The sequence below is a fragment of the Cyprinodon variegatus genome, unplaced genomic scaffold, assembly GCF_000732505.1.
Source record: "Cyprinodon variegatus isolate N-32 unplaced genomic scaffold, C_variegatus-1.0 Scaffold1149, whole genome shotgun sequence".
Lineage (NCBI taxonomy): Eukaryota > Metazoa > Chordata > Actinopteri > Cyprinodontiformes > Cyprinodontidae > Cyprinodon > Cyprinodon variegatus.
The window spans coordinates 158,164-171,226 of record NW_015151602.1 but is presented as its reverse complement, the minus strand read 5'-3'; positions in this window follow the sequence as shown (position 1 = coordinate 171,226).

Here is a 13,063-nt window from a genome sequence, read left to right as displayed (position 1 = left end):
ATTCTGAATATGAGCGACTTTTTCTTTAAACTCCTATCATGTGAGGTGTAACACCTGTTGAGCAAAACTAGAGATTAAATGTGAAATTAAACTTGTTTTTTCTTGTATTTCTAATCAAAAACAACCATCTCCATTCCTCAGACTGAACAGTCAGAATGCCTTCCACTATGAACTTCTCATGTCACATTTTGCTCCTTACAGTGGATCCAGTTAGTAATAAAACATCTAACATCGTCCTCAACTGATGGAAGAACTATTAGTTTTCTGTAATTGTCCACACTACGGTCTACTGTACTGTATAGTCCACTAATAGCAAGGACTGGAGATAACTGAAGCAATGGAAAATCTAACCTAAAGATAAAAGAAAGAATAACTATACCTAAAACTAAACCAAGGAATAAATAATACAAAAAATGTTTAAGAAAAAAGAAAACCAGGAAGAGCAATTCTAAGAATACAAAAATGATCTAAATGTAGAGAACACAGAACAAAACAAAACAAATTGGAGAACCCAAAAAAGAAAAACCTAAACACACACAAAAGGTCCAGAATGGCAGATCATAACACTTTTGCATCACTTGTAAAAAATAAAAAAGCTTTATACATTTATATATAGGACATTCTTTTGAGGATCAGAATGTTCATATTTGGGACAAAGCAGACAGGTGGTTTGAGAGGGGTGTGAAGGAAGCCATTTATGTTAAGAAAGAAAAACCAACCTTAAACAGAGGGGGGGTGGGGGACTCAGATTTCAGCTTTCAAAAACCTATAATGCAGCGATAGAGTTGATTCCTTCCTGCTATCATGGCAACCCGAACCCTTTTACAGGGGAACAGAAGGCCTATTCAGCCAGACCATCAATTCCCTCTAACGACCCCCCTTTCAGAGACACAGACAGGTATGGGGCATTGTAGGCTAACAAAGAACTCAAACAACCCCCATTCCAAAGGGGGGGACCCGTTCATCTGTTTCTATTTGTATGTTTTCTAAATAAAAACCAGGCTTTGTTGGGCTGCTGGATAAAACCTGGAACTCAATGCTATTTCTAACATTTTGAATGAAAAAGCTTTCTATGGAGTGATTTGTCTGTCAAAACGTCGTTTACAAAAACGCATGCTGCGCACACATAAAGCATGAGGCAAATGCATAAAGCATTTTTCACACAAACAAATCTTATCACTCACAAATAAACATGTTGCACTCAAATAAATCTTATTGTTTACAAATAAAACTTGTGTTACAAACTTTCCTCTAATGTCACACACAAATAAAACTTTTTTTTTTTCAAACTGTGCTTAAATGCTGCACACACATAAAAATTAGTTTTACAAACCGGGCTCTAATATTGCACTGAAAATATAATTAGTAAATTGTCCCCCTGAGTACAAAACGATCTCTGCTTGCATACAAAACAGCCTCTCCTCGCGTACGGGACAATTCTTCACGCTCTGCGGTTTCTGCCAAAAGTCTGGGCCAAAGACCAGCTTCATGGGCGAGGGAGAGCAGGCAAAGAGTGCAGGAGGCAAGGAGAGAGAATCTGGTTTTCTCTGTTGTTTTCTACTGTCCTCACACAGAAGGGAGCATGGTTGGTCACACCTCTTTGACTTGCCTGTGGAGACCTTGGCTGAAATGGGGGGGGGCAGCAGAAGTCCCCCAGCTGTTATTCACCAAAGCTGCATGTTCCCCTCTTGTCATTATGTGAAGATTAAATATGAACACTGCTTCCCAATGTCCAAAAAACATGATCATGGCATATGGCACAACAAAAGCTTCTTCCATATCAGATGTCCTCTTTGTGCCAATCTGTAGGGTTTCTGAGGGAAGCACTGTTAATAAATGAAGTGGAAATAAGACAAGATAAGCTTTTAAAAAAACTGATAGAAACCAGAATGCTCTGAATTGATAACTTCCTACCAAATCTAATATAACCTTATACATTTATAATAAATAAATATCCATGCAGTCCAAACCTACAGGAGCACAGGGGGATGTTTGTCAGCTTCTAGCATTTTAACTTCATGTTCTGGTTCTGGAGGAGCCTATGTCTGGTATCACTACAGGAAATGATGGTTTGGGATCATCTGGGACCGGGGCCTCTCCCAGCTCCTTGCTCTGCAGATCTGTTTGCATCTTCTGTTCCTGCAGCTTTACTTGTTCTCCAAAAGTGTTGGTTCTTTTACTTCTTCTGGTTCAGGTTGGAATGAACCAATCCTGCTGCATTTTGTACACACCATAAAGAGGCACATTTAGCACCTATTAACTTTGCATCTGCAAAGAATTAAAAAGGTTTCATCCTCTTTAGTTTGTGTGAACATTGAGTGTTTTTAACATTTACAGGGTTACAATTTCAATATAACAAATCTTTCATATACATTTTTTTACCCATTTTAAACTGAAATGTAGCCTCTCTTGTTACTGAAATGCAGCTATGCAAGTTTAACTTTGACTAACAGAGCACTTCCCTCTCAATCTGCAGGTTTACTAGTGGTTCCTAGAATTTCTAAAAGTAGAATGGGAGGCAGATCTTTTAGTTATCAGGCTCCTCTTCTGTGGAACCAACTACCAATTTTAGTCCGTGAGGCAGACACCCTGTCTACTTTTAAGGCTAGGCTTAAAACTTTCCTTTTTGATAAAGCTTATAGTTAGAGTGGCTCAGGTTATCCTGAGCTATCTCTATAGATCTGCTGCTATAGGCTTAGACTGCTGGAGGACATAGGGACCCCTTTTTCATCATTCTGCTTCTATCTCTGTTCTCCCACTCTGCAGAATCTGTTAGTTAAAAAGGATCTTTTCCCTCTCTATCACTGCATACGTGCTTGGTGTGTGGGATAACTTCAGTCAATGACACAATTTCATGTAGGTTTCAGACATTATGAAACAGCACTGCTGAAATTCCTTATATTAAGCAAGCACCAGTGAGAGCTTTTTGACTATTTTTTCTGACAGTCATTTGGTTCCCTTACCGAATATTTTTTTACTAAATCAATATTAATAAATACCCTGGGCAATTGCAAATGGTTATTCATAGCCAAAGTAAACCTACCTAACGGTGGAGCCATCTGGGGAGTAAAGAAAACAAATTGGACGATTGTTTATGTGGTAGGGTAAAGAACAGAGGGCCTGGGTGGGATTTGATCCCCCAGGCCTCCAGATGGAAGTGATTTGCGCCAACCAGTTAGCCAAAGGGGTATCCTGCTGACCAAGTAACCAGGGTGCTTCATCAGTCAGACACATATACCTGTTTCCCACTGGGGAAAAACCCCAGGAACAATGGGCTTTTAGTGGCAGTGGGAACAGCTCACTGACGCATGTCTACCCGGGTCAAACCATTCGGCAAGCAACCCGCGTTTAATTCTCCTCAGCTCTGATCGGCATGCCATGGAAAGTCATGAGCCGGGTCGACCCTCTAAATTACATGACACCATTAAACGCAACGTACAGACGGCCACAAATCACACCAATCGCTTCTGATCTAACAAACAGAAGCAACTCTGTTTTCGTTTGATAAACATGGATCAGCTCTGGTGAGCGGGATTCAGACAGATAATGGAGAGAAACAATAAAACACACTGACTACGCCATGGCTTCCTACCATGTTGCTCTCCATTGTTTACTTTCCTGATTTCTGACGCACTGGCAAAATCATCCATGCTAACCCAGCATTATGATGTCACCAGACACCCAGCGATGGGGGGACAGAGGCCACTTAGCGAGGGGTTAGACCAGCTGTTATTGCCAATATTAAGGGAGCCAAATGCGGATTGTTAGCGGGTCGATCCGCATTTTAAAACACATGTTAACCTGCTATTTTGAGTGTGCCCACAGAGTCACATTTAGGTAACATGAAAAAGCAGGTTTCCATGGGAGAGTTGATGGAGAAGTATAAATACATGGACGTTCACCTAAATGACAGTTTGGACAGAAGACAGAGCTGTGAATCCGTCTCCATGAAGGGTCAGAGCAGACTGGACTTCTAGAGGAAGCTTAGGTCCTTCAGATGATGCAGATCTTCCATCAGTCTGATCTCTTCACTGAATTAATAACAATAAAACAAATCAGAAGCTTCAAATCGGATATAGAACAGATTACTACAAAATATCATCACCCGCATTCATGGCATTGAACATCACATTGGATTGCTGGTTTCAATTATTTATTTGATTTTAATAAATCACAGGATTTATTGTGAATTTATGAACCTCACACTCGGTTGTGAAAAAAATGTGTACATAATCAGATTTCACTTCTTCATCCTGATAGTGATGCATCCATATTTGAAGATTCATTGGGCTAAAACTGTGCTAGAATCATTTAAGGAGCATGGGACACCATTTAGACCTGAAATGGTCACATAACCATGTAGGAATTGTTGAGATGATCAGATGCACTCTTCTATTGCATCAGTTGTTGGGAATAAAAATACACTAGAATTTAATGCTGTTGCAGCCTTATTATAATGTGAAAGAAACTTTTTGGCCTGGCACTACGGTTCTATACACACAATGATGGTAAATCAGGAAATTAAAGATTTAAAAAAGATTTTAATCTGCATGTGAAAATTAAGAACAGTTCTCTGGATTCCAATGTTTAAAAGGTTTGCAGATGTAGCAGGTACATTTGTGAGCCAACATACAGTAGCTGCCACTCAAACTTTCCCCACTTTCCTTGATGGTCCCTTGGCTGGTCCTTGGTTGGTCCTTGGCTGGTCCCAGGCTGGTCCTTGACTGGCCCTTGGTTGGTCCTTGGCTGGCCCTTGGCTGGCCCTTGGCTGGTCCCTGGCTGGTCCTTGGCTGGTCCTTGGCTGGCCCTTGCCTGGTAATTGGCCGATCTTTGGCTGGTCCTTGACTGGCCCTTGGCTGGTCCTTGGTTGGTCCTTGCCTGGTCCCTGGCTGGTCCTTGACTGGCCCTTGGTTGGTCCTTGGCTGGTCCCTGGCTGGTCCTTGGCTGGCCCTTGCCTGGTCCTTGGCCGATCTTTGGCTGGTCCTTGACTGGCCCTTGGCTGGTCCTTGGTTGGTCCTTGCCTGGTCCCTGGCTGGTCCTTGGCTGGCCCTTGACTGGTCCTTGGCTGGTCCTTGCCTGGTCCCTCGCTGGTCCTTGGCTGGCCCTTGACTGGCTCTTGGCTGGTCCTTGGTTGGTACTTGGCTGGTCCCAGGCTGGTCCTTGGCTGGCCCTTGACTGGCCCTTGGCTGGTCCTTGGCTGGTCCCAGGCTGGTCCTTGCCTGGTCCTTGGTTGGTCCCAGGCTGGTCCTTGCCTGGTCCCTCGCTGGCCCTTGACTGGCCCTTGGCTGGTCCCTTGCTGGTCCTTGGCTGGTGTCCTACAAATCCTTTGTAAACATCAATCTTTGTACTAAAATATTTTTCTGTCATGATTTGTAGACATTAAGATCTAAAGAGAAGCGCCATCTCCTGGTCACACCCTGTAATTCAGTAAAAGGGTGGAGTCAGGGTAAAACAATATGCACGCCCAGGAGAAGACCAGTGGCTGGAAGTTGGAGGGCATTTGGCTGAAAGCATGGTCGGACTGGGAACGATTATCGGCCCTGCCATTTTTCCATCTACACCGGCCCACACAGTCAAACGTGAAACACAATACGAATACACATTGTGGATTAGGCGATCTATTTTCAAGCATCACATCACAACCATCACCAAGAATTCTATAATGCAGTTGTACTGGCTTTGGTTATTAACATGGACGCCACATTGAATGCTGCTGTGTAACGTCCAGACTTGCACGAAGCCAGCCAGACACCTACTCACACATACTAGGTCTACAACGTCAGCCCGAGAGTTGTAAAAACACCAACATAAAACAATACAATATAGAGGCAGACAGGCAGTTCTTCAAGAATGAATCCATGAAAGCTAAGCGGTGTGTCGCATTCACTGCCAGTCAAGGCGGCATGTGGGCAATGAAATGGAATAATGCACCGCAAAATATTCAGACATAAATTCGCCAAATATAAGAGCAACATCGTAGTTTGGTTTAAAGAAAGCATTTTAGTTTCATTGTAATTTAGTTTGTTGCAAGGATTTTACAGTTTGAAGAAATAGAAAATGACACCATTTGCCGACAGTCACAAGGATGAGCATGAAGGAAGGGCTCTATACATTGCATGCATCATTTAGGGAGTTAGCATTGGATTACTTCTGGAGCTCCTTGTGTCATTTACTGTAGAAGTACAAGTAGGTGCTTTGGCCGGCCCTCGCACGCTGAAATTAGGACCGGCCCACCGGCAAAATACCCATAATCCCAGATTACCAGTCCAAGCCTGGCTGGAAGTTGCAGGGAAGTGGGCTGCCATTTTGCCGGCGTTGACAGGGAAGGGCCGTTTTAAATGGCTGCTACTGTACATGCTGGTCATTCCTGAGACATAGACATTGTTCACGAGACAAAGATAAAGAAAGTCTTTATCAGATTGACACTGTGGCAGGAAGGAGACCACATTTCATCAAGATTCATCTTTTTATTTTCTTTGGTCTTTGTTCATTAATTCCAAGGAGATTTTTTCACACAGTGTCATTATGCAGACCAAATCCAGATCATGGACAATGTATTTGTCTTCGTTGTATTTGAGCATGAAACACATTCTTCCCTGGTCTGCAGGGTGAGTCTTTGGGTGTGGTCTCTGTAAAACTACACCCCAGGCTATGTCTACATGTTGCTGAAAACACAGTTTGCTGAGCAGCTCATGCAAATAAACAAATTACTGATCTGGAAAGGTTTCAGGCAGTTCCTGGTCCTTTTGTTTCACCTCATCATAAATGCATTTTAGGACGCTATTTCAAAGTGGCTAATTTTATTCCGCCGCATAACGCGAACTAGCCAAGAGGCTCTCAGTCAGATATTTCTGCAAATCCTCTATAGATAGTGTTAGTCAGGTTAGGTGGCTTTCTGAAATGCCGCCTGTCTGCGACGGATTGGCCAACAGTGCTTTGGTACCTATGTGTGTATTTGCTCAGACGGGCAAGCATGTGAACACGCCTGTTCACACAGGTACACCCTTCCCTACAGTCTTACACGTAAAATTCCACTGCTATTTGACACCCAGCTGACAGCCGCCTCCATTTAATGGCGAGGAAACCGGCAGACCCAGCTTCCCAGCAAGAGTTTTACACTTTAAACATCCTGCAACTAATGTGCATTGATGGACATTGATGGACTTATTAAGCCCAAAGCATTAAGACCTTTTCTCTATCCAAAGGGCCCAATTTATTGATAAACTAATTGCAAATAGCTCCTCTAAATATCCTGTAAAAAGAAGTTTGGAGGGGCGGGTGGCGACAAAACCAGAATGACAGGGTGGGCTCTACTTCATTTAAATGTGCTGCATGGGGGTTCAGGTCAGGACGCTGCAGGACAAAAACAAAACAAGCTTTTTGCACATGCAGTCAGTTTCAGTGTGTTTAATCCAGAGCTTATTTTGAACTAGTCATGTTTAATTAAACATCAGAAGCCAGCGATGGACGGGTGACCTGTCCAAGGTGGACCCCGCCTCTCGCCTGTAGACAGCTGGAGATAGGCACCAGCATCCCTCGCCACCCCACTCGGGATTAAGCGTGTCAGAAAATGGATGGATGGATGGATAAACATCAGAAGCTTTAAGGGAAATTCTTGATAAACTGATCATTAACGACAATTAAAATAATTTTTTTTAAAAATAAGTGCATTTTTTCTTGAATCGAGACACTTGCCAATGAAATAAGAGCATTTACAATTAAAATAAGATAAAAGAGCTGTACTTTCTTAGTTCAAGCACATAATATTCAATTATCTTTTTTAAGGAGTAAAAATACTCCTTCCATTGGCAGATCATCTTATTTACCTGCTTACATTAAAGGCAAATACGCTTAATCTAAGACATTTTGACTCATTTCTAGACTGTTTCCTGCATTGTGTAAAAATAAACTTGGTTTTGCTATAAATAGATATGAAGTACCATGATGATTCATTGAATGATGGAGGCCTGGCACCACATTATTATCAGGAAACTTACCACAAAGTTTTATGAATGCCTTTCTGAGAAGGTGTGTTTTTCTTTAGAGCAGCAGAGGAAGGAGTGAATTCACAGCCTGGAGCAAATCCCTGCACACTTACACCAAATAAACACAAACTTTAGTGAACACAAGACTTTATCAACAAAAACGATTAAACTTTAGAAAAGCTGAAGTAGCAAACTTTTCAGCTCGGTTAGTAATGTTCATCTAAACTATGGAGTAAAGATCGAGCCAATAAACTTCAGTGTGCTAAAAGATTTCCTGATTTGTCAAAATGATGCCAAAGTATAACTTCATTTGATGCTCCACATTCCTCATTTTAGGGAAGAATGTTGTCATAAAATACAACTTTGTTCTGTTAATGTTACGACATTGTTCTTGTAATCTTATGACTTCATTCTCGTAATGTTACGATTTTATTCTTATAATCTTTTGACTATATTCTCGTAATGTTACAACTTTATTCTTATGATCTTATGACTTTATTCTGTAATTTTTCGACTTTATTCTTATAATCTTACAACTTTATTCTCGTAATGTTAGAACTTTATTCTTATTATCATATGACTTTATTCTGTAATTTTTGGACTTTATTCTTGTAATCTTATTACTTTATTCTCGTAATCTTATGACTTTATTCTCGTTGCGACTTTATTCTTATGATTTTATGAGAAAAGACAGACGTTTGGTGCCAGAGCTCTCCCACATTCTGCTGACTGGGATCAGCCACGCAGACACCCGGCAGACACCCAGCAGACACCCGGCAGACACCCAGCAGACACCCAGCAGACACTCGGCAGACACTCGGCGGAGACCCGGCAGACACCCGGTAGACACCCGGCAGACACCCGGTAGACACCCGGCAGACACCCAGCAGACACCCGGAAGACACTTGGCAGACACCTGGGAGACACCCAGCAGACACCCGGCGGATGACCGCAGACGGATGTCCCCCAGAGTCTCTGGGGGTGTCAGTGGGATTCTGGAGGACAAACTCCTCCTTCCTGGGAGCTGTCCTGGTTTAAAGCATTGCATGATGGCATTGGGAGTTGTTGTTTTTAGTGTCTTTAGGTTCCTGTGTTCAGTTCCTTCCTCTCTCTGCAGCTCAGAAAAGGGGAGATGAGGGAGACTTTGTCTTTAACACCAAACCTCACTGAAACTATTTTACTGGAAATTGTGTTTTTTTTTACACATTAAAGTTTTTAATTCGGTTTATTAACATCTCCAGAAACTGACATTTTAAGGAAACTGTTCAATCAGATCATCCAGTCAGATCAGTTCCAACTTTTCTAAGGAAAACCAGCTGAGTGCAGGATTCAGTGTAGGCGGTAAACATTCACCTGCGCTGTTCTGTTGACTCTGCAGCAATACCAGGCGTGCGTGTAGCGACATGCATGCACTATGCATGTGCATCGACCGGTTTCTCAGCGTCACTCCTGGACGAGATATGTCTACTTATTGCAATATTCCAGGGATTAAAGACTGAAATCATAAAACCCTGGGATTTTAAGGGTACGTCCTTTTCAAAATAAATACCTTTTTATGTTGTTATACATTCATTGGCAGCAGATGGTGGAATAAAAGTAAAGTTGATTCTATGAAGGGGAATCAGGGGATGAAGGTTTCTAAGAGGATGCAGAGTAGCTGGTTCTCTACAGTCCAGAACCGGCACAGTGAGAAAGAAAAAACATTTAGTGTCTAAAACCGTTTAAAGGACCTTTATTTTCAGAACACTTCATCCATCCAAAGTGATGAAGCAGGTCTGATGACAGCATCATTCAGGAGAGCAGTGCAGGGATTCATTTCATGCATCAATCCCAGGAAGCTTTGCTAACCAGATAAAACATCTTCTAGTTTAGTGCTGAAACAATCAGATTAATCGATTATTGAAATAATCAACCACTGCTTAAGTTACTGATTCATCGTTAACTGGAGCATAGAGACTCTAAAACATTCCTTTAGCTGACAGAGCGAAGAATTATATCAAAACTGTAAAAAAAAATATATATAACATTCTGCATTTAAGAAAAAAAAAATTTTTTTTTAATTATGTCAATATAATCTTTCAGTAACTCCTCAAATGGAAACATTTTAGTTTCACTTGGTTAAATTTCATAAAAAATCTTTAATGAACCTTTTGCTATGAGATTATTGATCAGTTAGTCAAAAAATCATCTACAGATTAACTGATTTGAAAAATAATCCTTAGATGTTGCTCTAATCTAGTAAGAGTAGCTCTGCTTGTAGGAACAGTTCCCTTAGCTGGAAACTAGCTAAGCTCATTCTGTCTAATAAGGAGCAACTATTGTTCTGGATCCAGCTTGGTTACTTCTTACTTCAGGTTTACATTTATAAAACCAGCCTGGCAGAGTAATTATGCCTGATATTTAAAACTGGGATTTATATCGTCACAATCACAAAGGGCTTAATGTAGATTTGAATAATTCTTTTAAATAGATTTTAAAAATTAAAACACAAAAAAATTATAAAATAAAAACAGAAAACTATTCTGGCAGCTGGTTTTATCCAGTTGATGCTGTAGGATGTTCTGCAGAAGATCTTTGCTATTAATTCAACTTAATTGATCTCACACTGGAGAAATTTGCCTCTGTATTTAACCCCTCCCCTTGGGGAGCAGCGGGCTGCCATTGTGCGGCGCCTGGGGAGCAGAGTGGGGGGGAGGGTCTTTGCTCAGAGTGGCAGTTTGTGGGAGTGGGGCTGGAACTCTGAGCCTCAGGATACCACAGTCTAACTATTAGACCGCCGCTCCCCAGAACAGTCTGAACAAGAGGATGCTCACTCTTCTCTATAATCTTCATCATCATAACTTCCTCCCTGAAATCACCTCCAGAGGTTCTAGAGGAGTTCCTGGAACAGAAGATCTGCAGCACCAACTGAACTGATTTTATTTATCATGTTTTATGCTATAGATCCAGCTTGTTTTTCCATCACGCTCTCCAGAGGTCTATGGGCGAGCGCCGTGGGGTCCACCTTGGACAGGTCGCCAGGGCAACACAGAGACACAGACTCACCACTAAGGACAATGTAGAGAAGCCAGTTAACCTAACAGCCATGTTTCTGGACTGTGGGAGGGAGCCGGAGTACCCAGAGAGCACCCATGCATGCTCAGGGAGAACATGCAAACTCCATGCAGAAAGACCCCGGGCCGGGAATCGAACCGGGGACTTTCCGGCTACAGCCTGCCCCACCGTGCAGCTCCTCTATAGAAGCGTGAACCTCCACATCTTCAGCTGGTTAACATTAGAATGCTGTTTCTGGTGCAGCCGTGTCTCCCTCTTCCAAAGCCTTCCTGATTTCCAGATTTTCCAGCATGATGGGAATGTCTTTGCTCCTCGGACGGGTCAACTGGTGGGGGTTTGTCTCCAGGCTGGAAAATTACCAGGCAGTCTACTACAGGTCCAAACAGGCCTGAAAGCTGACGGAGACTCTGCTGCTGAGATCCTGCAGCTCAGCTCCTTCCCTCTACCTGGAGGAAAACAGGCCTACCAGCCATGACGCGTCTTTGCTCCATAGCTGCTCCCTTTGGCCTCATTATCCTCTTTAGCTCCGCCCACTTGTCCCCCCATCTCTTAACATTCTAACATCACATAATCACCCCCCTCCTTGACAGGACGTTTACCTGGGCAGGCGAGGGGGCGGAGTCTCTTCCCGTGGATACAAGTAGTATTTCCTGCTCCACCTTGTCCGTGAACAGGTGAGCTCAGGTGAGCGGAGTCATCCAGCAGAGGCGGTCTGCGTGTTTGTGAGGAGAAAAGGTAAATGACTTAAAGCTCCATGCAATGCACGCGGATTCAGGTGTTTTTTTCATCGGGTCTGTGGGTTTGCTCTCTGACTGACTGACATTAGATCAGGATGACCACCTGTGATCCATCAGCGCTGCGCTGCGCCAATGAGCGGCTGACGCTCCGGCTGAAGCTGCCTTCAAGCGCAGTGGGAAACCCCGCTTTCATCCTATTCCTACATCTCCTCTCAGCTCGGTCTTTTTACTTCTCTGATATTTGTCTTTCTGTCTGTTGAGGTTTGGGCTCAGGATGTTGTGTCTGTCATTAAATCCAAGCCTGCTTCTGATTCTCAATCGCTGAGAGGTTTGAAGGAAAGCAGAGATTTTCTCTTCAGGTTTCAGTCGGTGGGAGAATTTTAGTGGATCAGTTTTATAAAGCTAATCCTGATCATTCAGAGGCTTCGCTGATTGATGGATTCCTTCAGTGCACTACAGGTTAACTGTGTTCCATTGGTAGATCTGCTGTCTGTGGCTGATCCAGTTTCCTCCCTCCCACCAACATGTGGGAACTCCAAACTGGTTGGCTGCTTGGTGAGGTCAACATGGCTGTGGTATGGAGCCAGGTTTCAATCTGGGAAGGGGGGGCATTCTCGCCCCCTTCCCAGATTTACCATTTGGCAATACTAGGCAGGCACAGTAAAGGTATTAAGAATTCAAGGTTAACCGATTTACCTTAAATGGAGAATTTATAACTATACTGGGTGTAAATCTGCTAAAGGATTGGGAGTTAATAATCAGTCATGCCATGTAACTATTACTCTATGAGATGTCGGTTATCCACCAGTCTCTGACTGGGCTTACTGATGAGGAAACTCCATCAATGAACCTTTTTTCTTTGCTTTGTATGGAAACAGGGATGATAATGATGTAAATGTTTCAATTTTCTACTTGATTAAAGGAGTCTGTGAGGTAAGATCTGGATTTGGATCATTTAAAAGCAGAGCTGTTGGGTTCTGGTACTATTAGCAACAGGTCTGAAGCTGAAAGCCCCGCCGTGGGCGTCGGAACAACAGGTAACATGAACCATGTGGGCATTGCATGTCGGCAGGCCGGATCTGAAGCCCAGCCAAAGCCACAAGGCTTTTCTGACATATTACTTCATGGTGAGTCACTAATGACCCCAGATCTGCAACGACATGATGAAACTTGTTTCTACTGCATCTGTTTCTACAGAATCCATTGAAATAAGCTGAAAAGGTCTTTATCTGTTTGTGTCTGAGTTTAAAGCTGGAAGAGAAGGAGATCAAACCTATTTAGTTCTGG